This window comes from Orcinus orca, chromosome 8 (assembly GCF_937001465.1).
Source record: "Orcinus orca chromosome 8, mOrcOrc1.1, whole genome shotgun sequence".
Classification (NCBI taxonomy): domain Eukaryota; kingdom Metazoa; phylum Chordata; class Mammalia; order Artiodactyla; family Delphinidae; genus Orcinus; species Orcinus orca.
The window spans coordinates 90,433,410-90,452,097 of NC_064566.1; the positions used below are offsets into that span (position 1 = coordinate 90,433,410).

General features: G+C 48.1%; 1 long non-coding RNA gene across 5 annotated transcripts; it reads right to left on the reverse strand.

The window, feature by feature from the left end:
* Window positions 1-7,209: 7,209 nt before the first annotated feature.
* Window positions 7,210-18,560, reverse strand: LOC117202622 (uncharacterized). 5 transcript variants are annotated; one of them, XR_007478620.1, is made up of 6 exons: window positions 18,422-18,560; window positions 17,175-17,254; window positions 13,131-14,447; window positions 10,289-12,593; window positions 9,965-10,047; window positions 7,210-7,472 (listed from the first exon to the last, which is right to left on the reverse strand). It is a non-coding gene; the product is annotated as an uncharacterized LOC117202622 (long non-coding RNA). The 5 variants fall into 5 exon arrangements; XR_007478623.1 differs by lacking the exon at window positions 7,210-7,472 and adding an exon at window positions 7,479-9,220; XR_007478622.1 differs by lacking the exon at window positions 10,289-12,593.
* Window positions 18,561-18,688: the final 128 nt, after the last annotated feature.

Sequence of the window (18,688 nt, forward strand, 5' to 3'; positions counted from 1 at the left end):
ACTCCAGACCTGAATACTGATCTTCAGAGTGCTCGCCTGTTGGTTTCACTGGTCACAAGACTTCCCCAGACTCTCTGGGAAGCAGCGGTTCTAGATAGGAACTAGGTTCCGCCTAACGCCCCACCTGCCCCTCTTGCTGTTTTCTGCTGGCAACGCGCTGGAAGCATCTGGTTTTTCAGGAGCGGCGTTTTGGCCTCTGTTTTCCAGCTCTGAAGTGCCAAGACACAGCTGCAGCGGCGTCTGCGTGGTGAGCCTCCTCAGGCCTGGCTGTGGCGCACGGTCTTGAATTCAGTGGGTTGAGTGGTGGGTGTGGCTCCCCAGCAGGGAGTTCTGTAGGGTCCAGGGGAGTCAGTCCTGGAAGCATCACCCGCTGCCTTCCTCCGCCCCATGCAAGGATGTTGTGACCCCCCCTTCCCTTAAATTGTCTTCTGCTTCCAGTGCCAGAGCAGGGGGGGATCTGTTTCTGTCCTGAACTCTCACAAATACAGACATAATCTATTTCTCTAACCCACCTTGCTCTTCCACCCCACCCCCGAAAGGCACTGCTCCCTTGCAGTTGCCCTCAGTCCACTCTGAAACTGACAGGGTCTCCTTTGGACCCCAAGTACCTAAGCAAAAAGTCCAATAAGTGCCACCACTCTTCCACTTCTCAGTACCATCACTTGACTGTTTCAGGGTAAGAGGCGGGACCTGCACGGTAGAGTGAATGCCAAGTGTCCCAGACCAAAGTTCCCAAGGCCTGTGGTCCTACTTACCCTGCTACCTGGCAGCTGTGTGACTTTGGGCAAGACACTCAACCTCTCTGAGCTTTGGTTGCTGCTTTTGGAAAAGCTAGAGTAATACCTGTCCAACCTATCTCCAACATTACTGTGAAGATTGAATGAAGTTTTGGAGGTAAAGCCACGAGGAACTGCAAAATGCTACACAAATATAAGAGATTTCTAGGCTCCATCTTGAGATTGAGGGGGTTGACTTTGATGTCATCTGAGTTAAATTTAAGGCGGCTGGGAAAAGGTAAGCACATGTCCTTTAAGGAATCAGAACTGGATGTTTTTGGACCATGTAAGAAAGGAAATCCTCTTCCTGAGAGATTTTTTTCAACAAATGGGTCTTCGCAAGTGTGATAGCCCTTGGAAACCAAGAGAGAGAATTGTCACTTTGTGGGACTGGAAGGAAATCAGTAGCCCTGAGAGTCTCACTCTGGGATCAGACTCACTGGAGTACTCTGTGTTGGTGCCCTACGGTCCCTGGGTGGCAGGCAAGTGACAGGCCACATTAGAGAGGCTGGGACTTGCCCACTCAGTCCCATCATGCGAACAAACACACTTCAAGAGGCTACTGAATTGCAGAGGGAGATGGCTTGGTGCTAACTAGAGCACAGAGAAGAAAATTAGAGGCTGCAACATTTGCTGGTTTTGGAGAGATTCAGTGGAGCTTTAAAAATGGAAAAGCCTGCCTGTGTACGTAGCCAGCAGGCTTGTCTCCTCCGATTTGAAGTTCAGACCCCTCCTTCTCCCTCTCTTTGGCTGCACTCCTCCTCCGCGGCTCATGAAAATGGCTATTATACAGGTAATCTCTTCCCTGAAGAGTGGGGAAAGCCAAATTATATTATTATCTTTGCCTCGGAGAGCCTGCCAAGGGCAGCCATCCCTCTGCTTCGGAGGAGGGTCTGGCTGCACCTGAGGAGTGCCCTCCTCTCGCAGGTGGAGAGAGATGTTTACACACTGGTGTCTCCATCTCGCTGCGGAGCCAACCCGCCCTAGCCTCGTCACCTCTAACACATGCTACCATACAGGGCTCCCAGGCAGCCTGGAAGAAACTACCTACGTGTTGAAGAAGGGGCTCCTCTCCTCATGACTGGAGCCCCTGCACCTCCTAACCACCCTCAGGATCGTGGCTTATTCCGAGAAGGTGGTCTGTTGGTTCCACGGGCAGTGGGATTGTCCATCCTAAAGAGATGTGACCGAGATGGAACTTAATAACCATCCTGAAGCCACAGCAGAGGTGTCAGGTCACGGATGGTGAACACCTGTCCTAGATTAGGTGACACCGGCTCTTCTACAGGGCAGCAAGGCAGGATTGAGGTTAGATACTGGGAGGAAATGATAGGAAAGGGTAGGACATGCTGTTGTAGGCACTTTCCTGAGAATCTGTTAGGACAAGACCTTCCTGGCTTGGAGAACCAAAGGAAGAGAGTGCCACCTGAAGTATCCTGAGGCCAGGTGACGTTTACTCCTCATGACTTTTTTCAGCAAAAGTTCTCATTTTCTAAATGCCTTGAAAATACGGGCTCTTCAGAGGGCCCAGTAAGCGGAGAGAGTATTTGGAGGTGAGGAAAACATTTACAAGTCACTCCCTTTCCCAAGGCGAGAGGCTATTGGTCCTCCTGGGCGGCGACTGGCCAGCCTGTTCTGCACCAGGCACTGTAACAAGTGCCTGAAGATCCAGCCCATATAAGCCTCACGAAGACCCAGCGGGGTGGGCATTAGCTCCACTTCATGGGTAAAGAAACTAAAATGTGAAGACAGTAAGTACTTCTTACCCAGGATCACCTAGCAGGTAGGTTAGGGTGTCAGAATTTGACCCCAGCCTGGATTTTAACACCTTCTACATTAAAAACATACCTCCACTTACTCAACGTGGTTTGAAGGAAGATTATCTAGTTTCTCCAAACTTCAGTTTCCTCTCTGTCAAATGGGAGGAACGGTCCCTACTTACAGAGTTCTTGGGTTTGGATATAACATATATGCAGTGACTCGCACAGGTGACTGGAAGAGCAAAGGCATTTCCTTAAGAGTGGCTATTATTTTGAAGCCTGAAATTACCGTGATCACGTTATCTGCTGCCTTCCACCCTCACCAATCTGCTCATCCTCCTAGGTACTCATCTCAAGGCAGGCAAGCAGCTGTGTGGCGCTTACGTTTGCTCTTCTCTGCCTCCTATGCCTGACGGCAAACATGAGGATCCCTCCAGACTCGGCTGCCGACCTGCCTTCTTATACTACCTCGGAGGCAGGGAGGTCTGAAAGCCCCAGGGTGGGGCAGGGTGGGGTTCTGAGTAGAGATCACCGCAGCTCAGCGGTGCTCCTTGCCAGCAGCAGTGTGACTGGGGCCTTCCAAGACCTGGGGCCGAGCTGCATTTACGCCAGCAGGACCCAGTGTACAGTTGGCTGGGAGCCCTATGCAGGAAGGGCCATAGGTGCTGGGATCAGTGCCCCCAAGTCCCCTCCCCAAACAGATGCTCCCTGTCACTTCCTATTTGACCTCAGTTTAGAATCAAGAAAACCTATTGATTCCAAGGACTGTGCCTGCGGTACCCACTCATCAGGATATTGAGAGTTCTTTTTCCCTCAAGCCCAAGCCCTGAGTGCCCTGGAAAGGAGGTGTGGGTCACAGAAGGACCCACAGGGGACAGCTCCCACTCCTGTTGCTGCTGCCATGTGCCAGGGAAGAGCTGGGCTTCTGTGATCCGAAGCCTGCTGGATGACATTCTATTTTAACAAGACCTCAAATTTGATCTCCATTTCAAGAAGGGGAAATGGAGAATGGGTTCTCCCTGGAGCCCGTCTGCCCCTTGGTCTGATTTGGCCCTGAGGCCAGGATCCCACTTCTCTGGCAGCTCTCTGGTCTCCGCTCTGGCCGGGGGCGGGGAGAGGGCCTTGGGCGCCAGCTGGGCGTGGGAGCAGTGACTGCTGATGCGCCCTGACAGCCACACCAGCCTCAGGTCGGCCCAGTTCCGGAGAGGGACTCCCGTCCCCTCATGAGTGTGGCTGTCTGCCAGCTGTGCCTGACTGCGCTCAGCCTGATCATTCCTCCCCCGTCACATGTCTGTTGGTCTCCAGCTTCACACTTGCACTTTTAATCTTCAGCAGCTCTATCTGCTCATTTAGATCCCTCACGTCCCCTCAAGCCACAAGCCCACCCAGACACACACACACACAGGCAGACTTCACGTGTCTGCATCCGAGAGATGAACTTCCATGTAAAATGGATGAGTTCACACGCAATGGGGATGTAGGCTAGATCAAAGGCACGGCAAGAGAGTGAGAAATGTTGGAATGAGTGATGAGGACAAAGGTTCCTAGAATGTCCAAGCTGAAAATAATTCAGGGACCATCTACTCCACTATCAGCTTTATTGGAAGCCATCTGATTTCAATTGCTAAATACAATTCACTGCTCAAAAATGTGTCACCCAGCCCACCCTCCCCCATTTTACAAATAAGGAAATCAAGATTCCAAAAGGCCAGGTGAGCCGTCCTCCATGTATGAGAGGCCTCTGAACCAAGGTGCAGAGAAGGGCAGGGACCCAAGGGGGCCGCTGGGAAGCAGCAAATGCAGCGGCTGGAGTGCAAGTGCCCCGCATACTGATGCCTGGGTTCAAAGCCCAGCTTCACCTCTTACAATTTCATACCTTCAATTGCCTTGTCTGTAAAAAGTGGGGGAGGTATGACAGCTATTTCATGGGTTTATGGTAAGGATTAAATGAGATGATTTCTGTAAAGTTCTCAGCATCATGCTGGGCATACAGTAAGCCCTCGGGAAATGGTAGCTACTACTGTTGTCATTATATTGGAGTCAGCTGCCTCTGTGGATGCCCCTCTCTGTGCCTGTGTGTATATGAGTAAAGGGGTAAGAAGAATGCTTTTTCAATTTTCTGAAATTTTGCTGATAAAGCATTCACATTTTTTCACTTAAACTACTGTAAGATTTATATATATTCCTTACACTGGATATGAGTAAGAGCCATGATTCATAAGTTTTAGGTACAATTTAAAATAAGCATATCTATTATTACCCCTTAAATATTACCAAAATTACACATGGCCTTAACACATGACCCATCCAGGGTGATCTCACTGAGTCTTGGAGTTGGCTTAGTTTTAGGGTCATATTCTGGTACTGTTACCAAACCAAACTTGGGTCCACTCGCCTGCGCACAGTAAAGCCAATCTACTGACACTGGGTTGTGGCGAAGGAAAGTGCAGCATTTATTGCAGGTGCCAAGCAAGGAGTCCAGGCTGCTCATGCTCAAAAGACCCAAACTCCCCAGTGGTTTTCAGGCAAAGGTTTTTAAAGACAGGGTGAGGGAGGTGGGGGGGATTGTGAGGTTCATGATCAACTCATGGACATTCTTCTGATTGGTTGGTGGTGAGGTAATCGGAGTCAACATCATCAACCTTCTGGTTCCAACCAGTCTGGGGTCTACCTGCTTGTGGTCAGCATGCAGTTAACCTCTTCCACCTGGAAGGGATTTCAGTCTCTGTAAAACAGCTCAAAGGATATGGCTCAGAATATGGCCTCAGAGGAGGAACTAAAGGTCCTTGACTTTGTTTAATGGCTAAACTATTAGTATTTTGTCTTGCTTGACTGTTTTCTTTTCTGCATTTTCTCACTTTTCTGATTAAATTTATTCTTTGGAAATCAGGGAAGGCCTAGGAGGCTAAAGTTTTTCTACAGACAAGAGGCAGGCAGAGGACATGGGTGGGGGGGGTCTTTCCCAGGAAGGTCCCATAGGGTCCTGCTGGGTTACAGGACTGACCCTGGCTCCCACGTCTTTGTGGTTCATCATGGTGCTCCAGCACCTCCAGGAAGCCTGAGGAAGATCTGCTGAGTGGCAGTGCCCCACCATGCCCTCTTTTCTCTTAGGCCAGCTCCCCAATGTGTTCTGTCTGCATATATTCTGCTCATTCCCATCCTCTTGATTCTGCTTCTGCTGTTCCCCCAACTCAAAAGACCTTCTTCCCTTTCCTTAAATCTTACACATCCTCAAAGCCCTGACGTAATAGAAGTGGCAGGTACCTTTCATTAAATGCTTACTAGGTTTCAGATCCTGGCTAATGAGGTGGGCACTATAATTATTCTCTCTTTACAGGGAGGAAACTAAGGCATGGAGGGGTGAAGAAACTTATGGAAGATCGGTCCCTGAAACTGAGTCCCCCTAAGTCTGAGTTCCTCTGCTGAGTTTATGATTAACCTTTCTATCCAAAACTTTACTCCTTTTCTTTTCCTGAGTCTGTTCCCCTCAAGATTGAGGAGTATCAAAGAAAAGGGGGAATTGAACAAACCCCTGTGTCCCTGTCCTTTGAAGTTAAAGGCTTTTGATTTAGTCTCCCAGGCCTCCTTGAGTCTCAAAAGGCTGGCTCAAGAGTTAATGATTAGGAAATGTGAAGATGTAGAAACAAAGGGCAGCTGTTGGGCTGGAAAACTGGTAACAATTTAGACTATAAATCCACCACACAGCAGAACCACTGAACTCCCAGTTCCCTGAAAGATACAGACAAAGGCTTGACACACGTTCCTAAGTTGTTTTCACAGGAAGCAGACCCCACCAGATGGAAACTGCTGACTGCAGGCACAGACCCCAGACTGGTTGAAACCAGAAGGTTGATGATGCTTGAAACTTCACCTTAATGCCAAACAATCCGGGAATTGTGCACAAGCCGATCGCTCACCCTGCAGCCTCCTCCCTCACACTGCCTTTAAAACCCCTTCTCTGAAATCCATCGGGGAGTTTGGGTTTTTGAGCATGAGCTGCCCATTCTCCTTGCTTGGCACCCTGCAATAAAGTCTGTACTTTCCTTCACTACAATCCAATTGTCAGTAGATTCGCACTCAGGTGAGTGGATCCAAGTTTGTTTTGGTAACACCCTGTGTCTTTCCAGGCACTCATACATTTGTGCCAAGCCCTTTCCAGCCCACACTTTTTTGTCCTTCCTCTGAATTTCTGTCTCAGTGTGCTGCACTTTTAAATACTTCGATGTGAAATTCTTGTCTGTGTCTTTATTTTTTTCTCTACAACTAGAATGTAAATTCTATTTGGAGGACCTGGAAGATTTCTCCCATGAGAAGTCTTGTGAACAAGAAAAAGAGAGTTATACATAAATAGAAGGAGTTTAATAACCTTATTCAAAGGCTATGTCATCTGGAGGGCACATCCTTGAGTATGTGCTTGGCTCTGTCCTCAAGAGCATGTGGGTGAGTCACCAGTAGTGACAGTGGCTTCCCTCTCAGTCATGACATTATCTTGTCTGGATCCCAAGCCACTGGGTCCCCCACTCCTCAGAGGAGTATGTGGCTGCTGCACATTTCTTCGTCATAATATCTACAGGACATGGAATGAGATGGTCCCCCTTTGTGTTTCCTCTTGTTACCAAGTCCAAGCTCATACTCCTCTCCACATGACAGGCCAATAAATTAGAGACGAGGTGTTGGGGCAAGGAATAAGGACTTTATTTGGAAATCCAGCAGACTGAGAAGACGGTGGACTAGTGTCCCAAAGAACCATTTTGCCCAGCTTTGGATGTTAGTTTCTCTTATGGAACAAAGAGGAGGAGGTGAGGAAGTAAAGTTTAAAAGGCAATAAGTTGTTGCCATTGTTTCCTGGTTCCAATCAGACTCTGGTGGGGGTGTGTTAATTTCTTCTTTCCTGCAGCCATTCCTGGGTGGGCCTGGTCAGGATGTTTCCTGTGAACTAAACAAAGGTATTTTATCTCAATGCTCAGGCATGGGAGGCAGGGTTCCCAGAGATTATGTATACTTTAAGTTATTGGCAACATCCCTTTAGTGGTTAACTTGTCTCAAAAGCAATAGAATACAAAGGTTAAACTAAGAGGAACAGATCCAATATGGAGTCAGATATGTTCTTCCCTGTTACGCTCTGGGCAAAAGTAAGCCAAAGAGCCTTATTCAAAAGTCCCACCCAGCAGTCCTGGTGTCTCAAGCAGAGGCTTCAGCCCTGCAGTCTGTTTCCTGTGGCAGGGAAATAATAGCCTCACACAGGGAAGTGCTTTTAACTTCTTTAAAGGACTTTCATGTCATTGCTCTCATTTCATGTGTACAATACTCCTGTCAGGTAGGTATTATTATTTCCCATTTGAAGCTAAGGAAAGAGAAGCCCAGAAATTCAATGTCTTGTCCAGAATTTCCCGAGGAAACCATGGCTGGGCCGGAACCAGAATCTGGCCTTTCCCTTGAACCTTGTTGCCCACCACCCAGCCCTGCCTCCCCTCTCATTCATTGTTGGTCCCAAACTACGGCAACAGTGAAGCAGCAGTTCTTCCCCCTGAGCATGGGGGAAGAATGAAACTCTAACCCCTTTAAGGTTTTATCTGAAAGCCTTGCTAATCCATCAGCAGTCTGTTAGGTAGCAGCTTAAATCTCCCCACCACTAAGGAGGACCCTCCCAACGGATTCCCAAACACATTAGAGGAGGTGTGAGGTGGCATGAGCGCGGAAGCTGGGGCACTTTCTCTGAGAAATGGAGGTGCTCAGATTTCCAGACACTGCTGTCCCCCCTCAGACAGGGTGGGGGAGCCCAGGGTCTGTCCAAGCAACCCCTCAGCCAAGGTCACTTAAATGACAGATTGATCCTGAAAATCTCCTCGTTGATCCTGAATAAGCTCCTTATTCATTCAGTGAGCACCTACTATGTGCCAAGCACTGTGCTGGATACTGTAAAATGGATGATATTTCCTCATCCACTGCTATGATACTTATAGCAGGGCAGTATCAGGGTGACAAACAAATCAGACACAAGCAAAAACTCTCCTTGGAGCTATTGTGATCTTGGCCTCTGATCTTGGCCTGACCTCAAGGATTAGAGGAACCTCCACTGAGGGCAAGGATCCTCCAAACCCCAGCCCTTGGATGACAGGGGTTATCACTCCAAAGTCCAGGTATGGCAAGGTGCCTGGTGTCCTTCAAGCAAAAGGAGACATTTAGAAGACTTCAGACTGCTGTGGGAGTGCTCTCAGTACTACAGTTTATAAATGGAGGGATCATATGTCTGATGAAGCAGTTCCTCTCCTATATGGTCTTTATTCCTACTGAACTCAGCTGTGACTTTTTCTCCCAAGGGCAGTTTGGAAGTGCATCAGGAGAAATGTGGTCTTCCCTCTTTACCCAATCAGTGGAAGGCACTGACCCCCTCTGAGCACCAGTGAATAAACTCTGATAACTAGAGCTAGACTTGGTCTCACCTTTCCCTTAGACGTTTGCTGGGGACAACCTCCTCCATGAAAATGCTATGTGTTTAGGATCTCTAGTCCTTGTTGGACCACACATCTGAGGCTCTGGATCATTAAAAATGCAATTTAAAAAAAAGGGCCTTTTTTTTTTTTTTTTTCTTCTCAGAACTGGCGGAATCATATTCAGGTCAGGAACTGAAGCAGGAATGGTGTTTTTGAAATAAAGACTTTCAAATAGTTGGGCTGTTTGCTGCTGTAACCAGAGTCATTGAGAAAAGAAGATCAGCATCTGCAGGGGTGGCCAGGGAACACTGTGTGTTCAGCAGCAGGAAGCCAAACAAGGTGGCCCCAGTGGATTCTCTCTGAAGGCACTCTGGGACCAGACTGGGCCAAGAGCCTGAGGCCCAGCTCTGCCCTAGTCATGTTTATGACCTCAGACTGACCAGCTCCCTTCTCTGGGTCAGGACCTTTGACTTGCTATTTCCTTGTAGACTGGACAGTTGATTTGCTTGCCCAGCACCCATTCCCCCTGTTGTACAAATGACACCTCAGTCTTCCTTGGGGAACCACTCCTCCCCATGCGTGGACCACATGATTTAGATGGAGCTGATTTTTTTGTTTGTTTGTTTGCGGTACATGGGCCTCTCACTGTTGTGGCCTCTCCCGTTGTGGAGCACAGGCTCTGGATGCGCAGGCTCAGCGGCCATGGCTCACGGTCCCAGCCGCTCCGCGGCATGTGGGCTCTTCCCAGACCGGGGCATGAACCCGTGTCCCCTGCATCGGCAGGCGGACTCTCAACCACTGCACCACCAGGGAAGCCCTAGATGGAGCTGATTTTAACCCTGGTTCCAGAGATGGGTGTGGAATGTAAGCCAATCATAGCATTGTACATCCCTTTCATCATAGTGATTGGTTCAGAGGTGGTCATGTGACCTGAAGAGGGCCAATCAGAGCTCAGCCCAGACATGGGGAACAAAGGAAAGAGAGGAGCACTTACCTTCACTGAGGTTGCTCAGAGGACTAGGACCCGAGTTTGGAGCTGTGCTGGTGGAGATTTTACCATCCTTGAGAAGGCCTTCACTGAGAATGGAGTCAGCATAGAGGAAAGCAGAACCAACAGGTGGAGTTAAAGAGAGCCCTGACATCATTGTTGGAGCCCCCAGATCCAATGAGGTTATCATTGGGCTTCCCAGTTATGTGAGATAACAAGTCCCCCTTTTGCTTCAGCCGGTTTGAATTGTCACTGTTACCAAAAGAGCACTTATCGATACCCTCCACCTGATTCCCCTTGTCCCCTTTACCTTGATTAAGGTCTACTTACCCTAAAAGTGTCAGTGTAAATGTTATGTGCTCCTGCAGCTTGGCCCTGGGGTGTGGGCAGAAGTGGAAACTGTAACAGGAGGAGGAACTCACTGGGAAAAGACAGGACCCTGGAGAAATGTCAGAGGGACCCCAAAAGTCAGCCTCTACCCCTGAGCTTCACCTTTCCATTTCTTCATTCCTTTCTTCACTGTCAGATATGACTTGAGCTCCCTCCAAGCTATATGCCATGTGCTGAGAACACAGCAGTGAACAAGACACACCACAATTCCTGTCCAGGAGCTTACATTCTACTAGTCTATTTGAGGTTTGACTTTTAAGAGTTGTGTTCTTCACAATCACCTAAACCAATTGGTGAACGAACAAAATCTTTTTTTGGTTTCTTTTAGTGTGCCCAAAGTAGTCTAATTTTCCAAATCTTAAAAAAAGGAAGAAAGACCTTTACTAAACAGCAAGGAAACAAAAAAGAAACACAATACAAGAAGCATGAAATCAGTCGCATCTTAGAAGTTCTTCTCTTCTCCTTCAGCGCCAGCAAGCTTCCAGCACTTCCTATTGTACTGTTACCTACCTGGGTTCTTGGACTCTTTAATCAAGAGGAATTGATAAGAGGCCACATGAGGAATTCAGGCAAGGCTTTACTGGGGCCCCTGCTGCAGCATGAGAGAGTAAGAACAAGCAACAGGTGCCCTACTAGCTCGATCCCTCAAACAGGGTGAGGGTAGAGATGGATCTGTGTGTCGGGCGGGAGGCGTGGCTCAGGGGGTCTGCCCATCCCCTTGGTGCTGCCGTGTGCAGAGATCACGCGCAGTACCCTGCTTTTGCTCCGGGCACCTCGGCACCTTGGAAGGGCAGTTGGGTTTGGCCTTTCTGTATCTTGTTCATGATTTGCCCCAACTGCGCATGCACGCAGTTATTTTAGTCCCTTAGAGTTTCTTTGTATTCTGTTGCTTGAGGAGATGTTTGTCCAGGTGCGAGCACTGCAGCAAAGGCCCCAGGTCCCAGCCTGTCTTGGTACAACCTGAGAAAGCCACCTTTTAGCAATTGGGTCTCTCTCTGGTCCCACTCCTCCTGGCTCCCACCAACCCTGGAAGGGCCCAGAGGAAAGAGGAGGCTGGCCGATGCCCAGGCAGAGAGTCCAGCCCCGACCATTCTCAAGGTTGACGTCTGGGGGGGTATTTTCCCTCCAGGGTCCCTGCTAAAGGGAGTCTCAGTTTCTTTCTTCACATCTCCCTGCCTGACTTGTTATTAAATTAAAAGCGTTCCTATTTAAATTCAAAGCCCCTTTGTAACTCCTGGAGAAGGTATTGACCGTGATCTCTTGGATCCAGAGCTCTAAGCCTGAGGAGGCCCAGTGTAGGCCCTGGCCGTGGCCAAGCGTCTCTTCTAAGCTGATGGGGGTGGCAGGGTTCTTGGGACATTTGTTTCTTATTTTGATAGGGACCCAACCAGGATCACAAGCCCCCAAGGCTACAAAGAACCTGTGGTCATAATTATGACAATGAGAACTGTCTTTCCTGAAACACAGGGTTTCCATTTCTGCCTTCTTGACACTTAAAATAGTTTTTATCAAAAGCCGTTCTAAGGGGAGCCTGGTGTTTTATATCAGGGGGAAAGAATGGAAATCCTGCCAAATCCAGAAATGCTTGTACTCCACCCTTGGTTTATCCCATTCTCACTCCTGCTTCTGTACTCATTTTGGTCCTAAGAGGGGCTCTTCTTCTGAAGAAATAAGACCATCAGCCTGGGTAGAAACAAACCCAGCAGACATATATGCCAGCCCCTCGCCATCGGGCCCTCCTGACTAGCAGCAGGCCAGGTGGAGACATCCTGTGGCCCCCGTGAAGCCGTGCTGGTGCCCCTGGCTTTGCAGCCCAGCCCACACCTGATGCCTGCACATCTCAACTGCTGGACCACAATCTCACAAGCCTCGGTGAGGTATGCTGAATAGAGAGCACTGAAATAATTCTGAGAATGGTAAGTAGATCTTTTTTCTGGCTTTCTCTGAATGACTATCTCAAATGTGGTTTATCAGATGTAATTCTGGTTTTATCCAGAAGTACCAGCTTACCTGACCAAATCACCTGGGTGAGAGTATTGAGTTTTAGAAGGAACTGGACGGCTTCCTCCCACCATCCTCTCCTGCCTCAGACATTTTAACACAGTGGCCTTTGCTCTCCCTCTTTAGGGCTTCTGTGTGTCCATGGGGGGCCAGGTATTTTCCAGGCTTTCCGTGGTAAATGTTAGATTACTCACTCTCTTTCCGCTGTAATGGAAAGATTTTTCTTCTGAGAATGTAATGTTGCCTGGAAATAACAAGGAGAAAAAGGAGGAGGAGGACGAGGGGAAATGAGAGGAGGATGAAGAAGATAGAAGGAAATTAGAGGATGAGATGGAGGAAGAGGGCTTTACAGGCACTGTTAAAACTTTTTGTTTTGAGATAATTATAGATAAACATGCAATTGTAAGAAATAATGCAGAGATCCCTTGCACCTTTCACCCAGCGAATGGTAACACCTTACATAACTATAGCACAACATCACAACCAGGAAATTGACAATGATACAATCCACAAATCTTATTCAAAATTTCACCAGTTTTAATGCACTCGCGCGCGTGTGTGTGTGTGTGTGTGTGTTGAGTTCATTGCAGTTTTATCACTTGTGTAATGCTTGTGGCCACCACTATTGTCAAGATACAGACAGTACCTTGTGCTGCCCTTTTATAGCCACGTCCACTCCACCCCCCACCTCTGACAACCACTAATCTGTTCTCTATCTCTAGAAATTTGTCATTCCAAAAATCTAATATAAATGTAATCTTTTGAGACTGGCTTTATTCACTCCACAGAATTCCCTGGAGATTCATCACGTTGTTATGTGCATCGCTAGTTCCTTCTTTTTTATTGCTGAGTAGTGTTCCACAGTGTCCGTATCCCAGTTTGTTTAACATTCACCTGTTGAAGGATATCTAGGATGTTTTCAGATTTCAGCTACTCCAGATAAATTTGCTATGAAAATTGAGGTTAAGGTTTTTGTGTGAACATACATTTTCGTTTCTCTAGGACAGATGCTCAACGTGCTTTTGCTAGCTTGTGTGGTAACTGTATGTTTAGTTTTATAACAAACTTCTAGAGTGGCTGTACAATTTTCCATTCCCACCAGCAACATGTCAGTGATCCTCACTTGCATTTGGTGATGTCTTTTTTTAATTTGAGTCAATCTCATAGGTGTGTAGTGATGCAGTTTGCATTTCCTTAATGGCTAATGTTAACATCGTTTCATGCACTTATTAGCCATTGTTACTGAATGCAAGTTCATGCACCCGACACACAGTGAGGCTAAACAAACCAAAACGTCGAAGGGTGGAGCAGAGAAAGGTTTATTGGAGGGCCACGCAAGGAGATGGGTGGCTCATGCCCAAAAAACCCCAAACTCCCTGAAAGTTTTCAGCAAAGCATTTTTTTTTTTACATCTTTATTGGAGTGTAATTGCTTTTCAATGTTGTAATGTTTGTGTTGGTTTCTGCTGTATAACAAAGTGAATCAGCTATACGTATACATATATCCCCATATCCCTTCCCTCTCGCGTCTCCCTCCCACCCTCCCTATCCCACCCCTCTAGGTGGTCACAAAGCACCGAGCTGATCTCCCTGTGCTATGCAGCTGCTTCCCATTAGCTATTTTACATTTGGTAGTGTATATATGTCCATGCCACTCTCTCACTTACCCTTCCCCCTCCCTGTGTCCTCAAGTCCATTCTCTACATCTGCATCTTTATTCCTGTCCTGCCCCTGCCCCTAGGTTCTTCAGAACCTTTTTTTTTTTTTTAAGATTCCATATATATGTGTTAGCATACGGTATTTGTTTTTCTTCACTCTGTATGACGGACTCTAGGTCCATCCACCTCACTACAAATAACTCAATTTCGTTTTTTTTTTATGGCTGAGTAATATTGCATTGTACATATGTGCCACATCTTCTTTATCCATTCATCTGTCGATGGACACATAGGCTGCTTCCATGTCCTGGCTATTGTAAATAGTCAGCAAAGCATTTTTAAAGGCCAGATGAGGGAGGGGCATGGTTGTTTGTGGCACACTTCTCGGTGTAGGAATCCTTTGTTCTTGCAGCTGTCCACCTAGGCCAGGTCACAATGTTCCTGTAAACATCCAACAAGACAAATGTTATTCTCTGTTCTGCACTTTTTATCTCTATTTGAATGGAAAAGTGTTATACCCTTAAACGTCAGAGACTTGAGAATGGGCTATCCTGTATATTTCAGTCTACAGGCAACATTCTAAACTTGAAGCAAAAGCAATAGAATACAAACATTACAGTAAAAGAAACAGACCTAATGTGGAGTCTGGTTTGTTCTTCCCTATCACACCATCTGTATATCCTCTTCATTGAAATGTCTGTTCATGTCTTTTCTCCATTTTCTAATGGGATAGCTTGTTTGTTTGTTTTTACTGCTGCATTTGGAGGGTTCCTTAGCTATCTAGAAAATTAGCACTTAGTCAAATACGTGCTTTGCAAATTTTCTCTTCGTCTGCAGTTTGACATTTCATCCTCATCCCAGGATCTTTCACACTCTGAAACTCTATAATTTTGAGTAAGTTCAATTCCTCAACTCTTCCTTTTGTGGGTTCTGCTTTTGGTGTTAAGCCTAAGAACTTTTTGCCTAACCCTAGGTTCAGAATAGTTTCACCTATTCTTTTTTCTAAAAGTTTTACATTTTTACATTTAAGTCAATGATCCATTTTGAGATAATTTTTTGATAATGTGAGGTTGAGGTTGGTTCATGTTTTTGCCTATGGGTGTCCTTTCAGGTATATTTTTAAAAGGTTAATCCTTTCAGCAACCATCTGAAATGAGTATTGTATTATATTATCATCCCATTTCACAGATGGAGGAACCTAGAGAGATTTGGTAATGTGACCAAGGCCCGACTGCTGACAGGTGGTAGGAAAAAAGCCATGGTTTGAAAGCAGGTCTACCTGACTCACATGCTCTTGCAGTTAAGGCCTGCTGCCACCGCCTCATTCCTTCCCTTTCTTTCTGGGAGAGCCTTCCTTCCTGGGCAGGTGTCCCGGTTTCTTGAACACATTCCTTCATCTTGACTAACCTTGCCCTCACCTCGGTTCATGGGCTACCAGACATTGGAGCGTGCCACAACTCATCCAGGTGTCCTGTGACATGTTTGCAGGGTGGAGAATGGGGACAGGTTGGGGAACTTCCCTGTATGCAAAGAGCTTGTCATTCTGGTCTGGGGAAAGGCTCATACTGGATTTCAGCATCTTTCAAAGTATTGCAGAGCTGCACTACCAACTCACTGGTCTGGGGGTGGCAGGCCCTCCCCCAGAACAATCAGACACCAAAATTCATTTAATAATTCTGAGTCCAGAAAATTTTCATCCCTGATCTGCCAAAGTAAAATATATTGATAGAGCCAACAGGAAGGACTCGGAGCATCTTGGAGCAAAATTCCTATGGTTAGAACATGTTCCTTGCTCTTTCTGGTGGGACTGGATCATGGTCAGACTACCCTAGTAGTTCATTTCCATTCATCGCACCCATCCCCGTTCATGGGTAGGAGGGCAGTGAATGCGGAGCTTTCCTCTCCAGCTCTCTGCTCTCCACCCACTGGCTGTGGACTTCCTAGGCAGGCAGGACCTAGTAACTTCTGCATTCAGACCACTGGGGAAAAAATCAGCAGTCTATAGATTGTCGTTGTTCTTTCCCAGGTCCCTAAGTATCACCCTACCTATTAATGAGGGATCCAGGAACTCTTTGCCTCTGTGACTTTACATTCAGAAAGAGCCCCTCCCCTTACTTCTCTCAGAGTTTTTCCAAAGACTGCTAGGCTTTTGTCCTGGCCCTCTTTAGAGAGCCCAGCTACAGGTGTGTATCTATTTTGTAGTTATAGGTACATGCGCATATCTATTTTGCCAGATTCTTCAAAACCTCGGAGGTGCCTGATCCCTCAGCTTGGCTGTTTCAACAGATAGGTCAACAGTAACACATGCCAGGTCCTTTGTGTCCTTCCGCCCACCCTGTAAAGAAATGAAGAAGAGTTTTATTCGGGATTCTGACACCTGCCTTGAGCCCTGGGTATCTCCTCCCACAGGGATGATTCCCCAGCACTCCCGTGATGGTCTCTGCAGAGGGCCAATGGCAGATTCTGGTTTCTTGCTCTCCCTAGAGAGCCACTTCAAGTGTAACTGGTCCAAGGGGAATTTCCTTGATGGATTCAGGCCATTTGACCCTGGTATTTCCCCCAGTGGCCTAGACAGATCATGTTGAGGGTCAGAGATCAGAGTCAACCTTCCTTGGGTCCCATGGGCCACCTTCCCAATCTCCATGCTCACCCACCCAGCAGAAGCTGAGAAGCATTCTCCTTGGTCTCCTGATCTCCTTGACAATAATATCTTCTGTCATCTTCCAAGCTTCCCTGGGGGAGAATCTGAGACTTGTCAGGAGTAGGCAGGGCTGCTCCAGGGGCAGTAAGTTCTGTCCGGCCCTGTCTTGCTCCAACCAAAGCAAGCCAGGGCCTCCCTCTGACATTGTCTTTGGGGGTATGTCTCCTGCTCTGGAACAGTTTCCATCGCCTCCACCCTCTTCCAGGGAGCACGACCCCCTTCCCTCCTTTTCCCCCATATCCTTTAAAGGCTCCTGTTATGCCCAACCCTTTCCACAGGGACCAAACAGACCTGGGTTTGAATCTCAACTCCCACTTACTAGTTATGTGGCCATTCACTACTTACTGTCTTCAAGCCTGGTCCCCCCATCCCTCACAAATGGGGAGATATTAACCTCATGCTGTTGTTGTGGATTTAAACAAGATCATATCTATAAAGTTTGTACAGCAGGTAAAGGAACTACTGACCTTGGAACAAAGTTAAGGCTCAATAGTGGCATTGTCTCCAGGCCAATCTTCAGTTTTCACTCTGCCCACCAGAATTCATCCTGGGGAAGGCGGGTAAATTGTTATGGGAAGCGCAAGTGCCCCAACTCCCACATGGGGTCCCTGCTCACCTATCACGGCCATGCTGCTCCCCAGGAGTCTGGCAGGAGTCAGGATATAGGGCTCTACAAGTTAGGGCCAAAGGCAAGGCATGTCCTCCTCTGGTAGGCAGGCTCCTCAAACTTGAGGATGGTCACCTGGGGGTTCCCTGTGGACTTTGGCTCACCTGCCCAGCTGCAGGTGAGAAGTGACCTACCCTCCACTGCTCTGTGACAGTTCCTTTAGCAGCACCTGCCCTGGAATGGCCCTGGGAAAGCCACCTGTTCAAGCACTTATAATTTTCTCTGTTCTGGGGGGTCTCTCAGGTGAGAGGGCAAGTCCGTGGACCCAAAACCCAGAGATACCCCACGCCCCGCCCAGGTTCAGCACCAGGAAGCTTTCCTGTATCCTCACTTGTATCCCCAGACAAGGACCAAGGGACCTCCCACAGTGGATGCCAGGAAAGAGGAAGGAAGTAGGGAGTTCGGAGAAAGGAAGGAGAGGCCACCCAGATGTGCTTCCGCAGGACACCTCCCTTCCCTCTGCCATTGGCTAACTTTACCCACCAGGACAGCTTCACATCTGTCCAGAAGCCACGTTTGCCTCTGCAGGTGCATCTTCTCCCCTCCTGCCCCAAGTCTCCGCACTGAGCCCTTGACCAGATTCCTCCACAGCCCCACCCTGCTCTGTGTTCGTCTCCTCCCAGGCTGCCCCAGTCATGCTCCAGCTGCTCCCTGAGCCTCATCTCTGGCCCCTGGCAACAAGCCACCCCAGTAACTGGGCTAAGGAGTTCACCTCCCCCATGGTCAACCCCAGACCCAGCACTCATCCCTCTCAGGTCGGGGCCAAAAGCAGTGCCAGGAAGGGGAGCTCCCGTCTCTCACCCCATGGGTCCTGCTGACCCCTCCTTGGTGACCTTTTGCATGCAGAGACTGACTGGCAAAGAAACAAAAAAGCCATCAACAACAAAGGAAGCGCTAAGTCAGGCAAGCCAACTGATCCAGGCCAGAGAATCCGCATTACAACGTTTTACTCCAGACTTGCTATGGAGGCGTGGGTTCCAGGCCCCTAGCTCTACAATGGAGACCCCTGGCAGGGCCCCGAACCTTTTATAAGGCCTCAGGACTTACAAGTTGAATGAATAAATGAATCTACTTCCGCGTAGAGTTAGGTCCAAATCAAAGGGGGCCAACTGCTCTGGCCAGACTCCTGTTTCTAATTTCAGGACATCTTCCACTCCCAGCACCTACCCAGCACCTACTCAGGCCGAGACTGAGGAAGGATACTGGGGCGGGGCAGAGTCTTCTGGGGTGCTGCGCAGAGACGAACCCTCTTTCCGGTCCGCGCCCCCATCGCTGCCCGGGGCCTCAGGGCTCAGGCTGGCTTTCCCCGCCCTC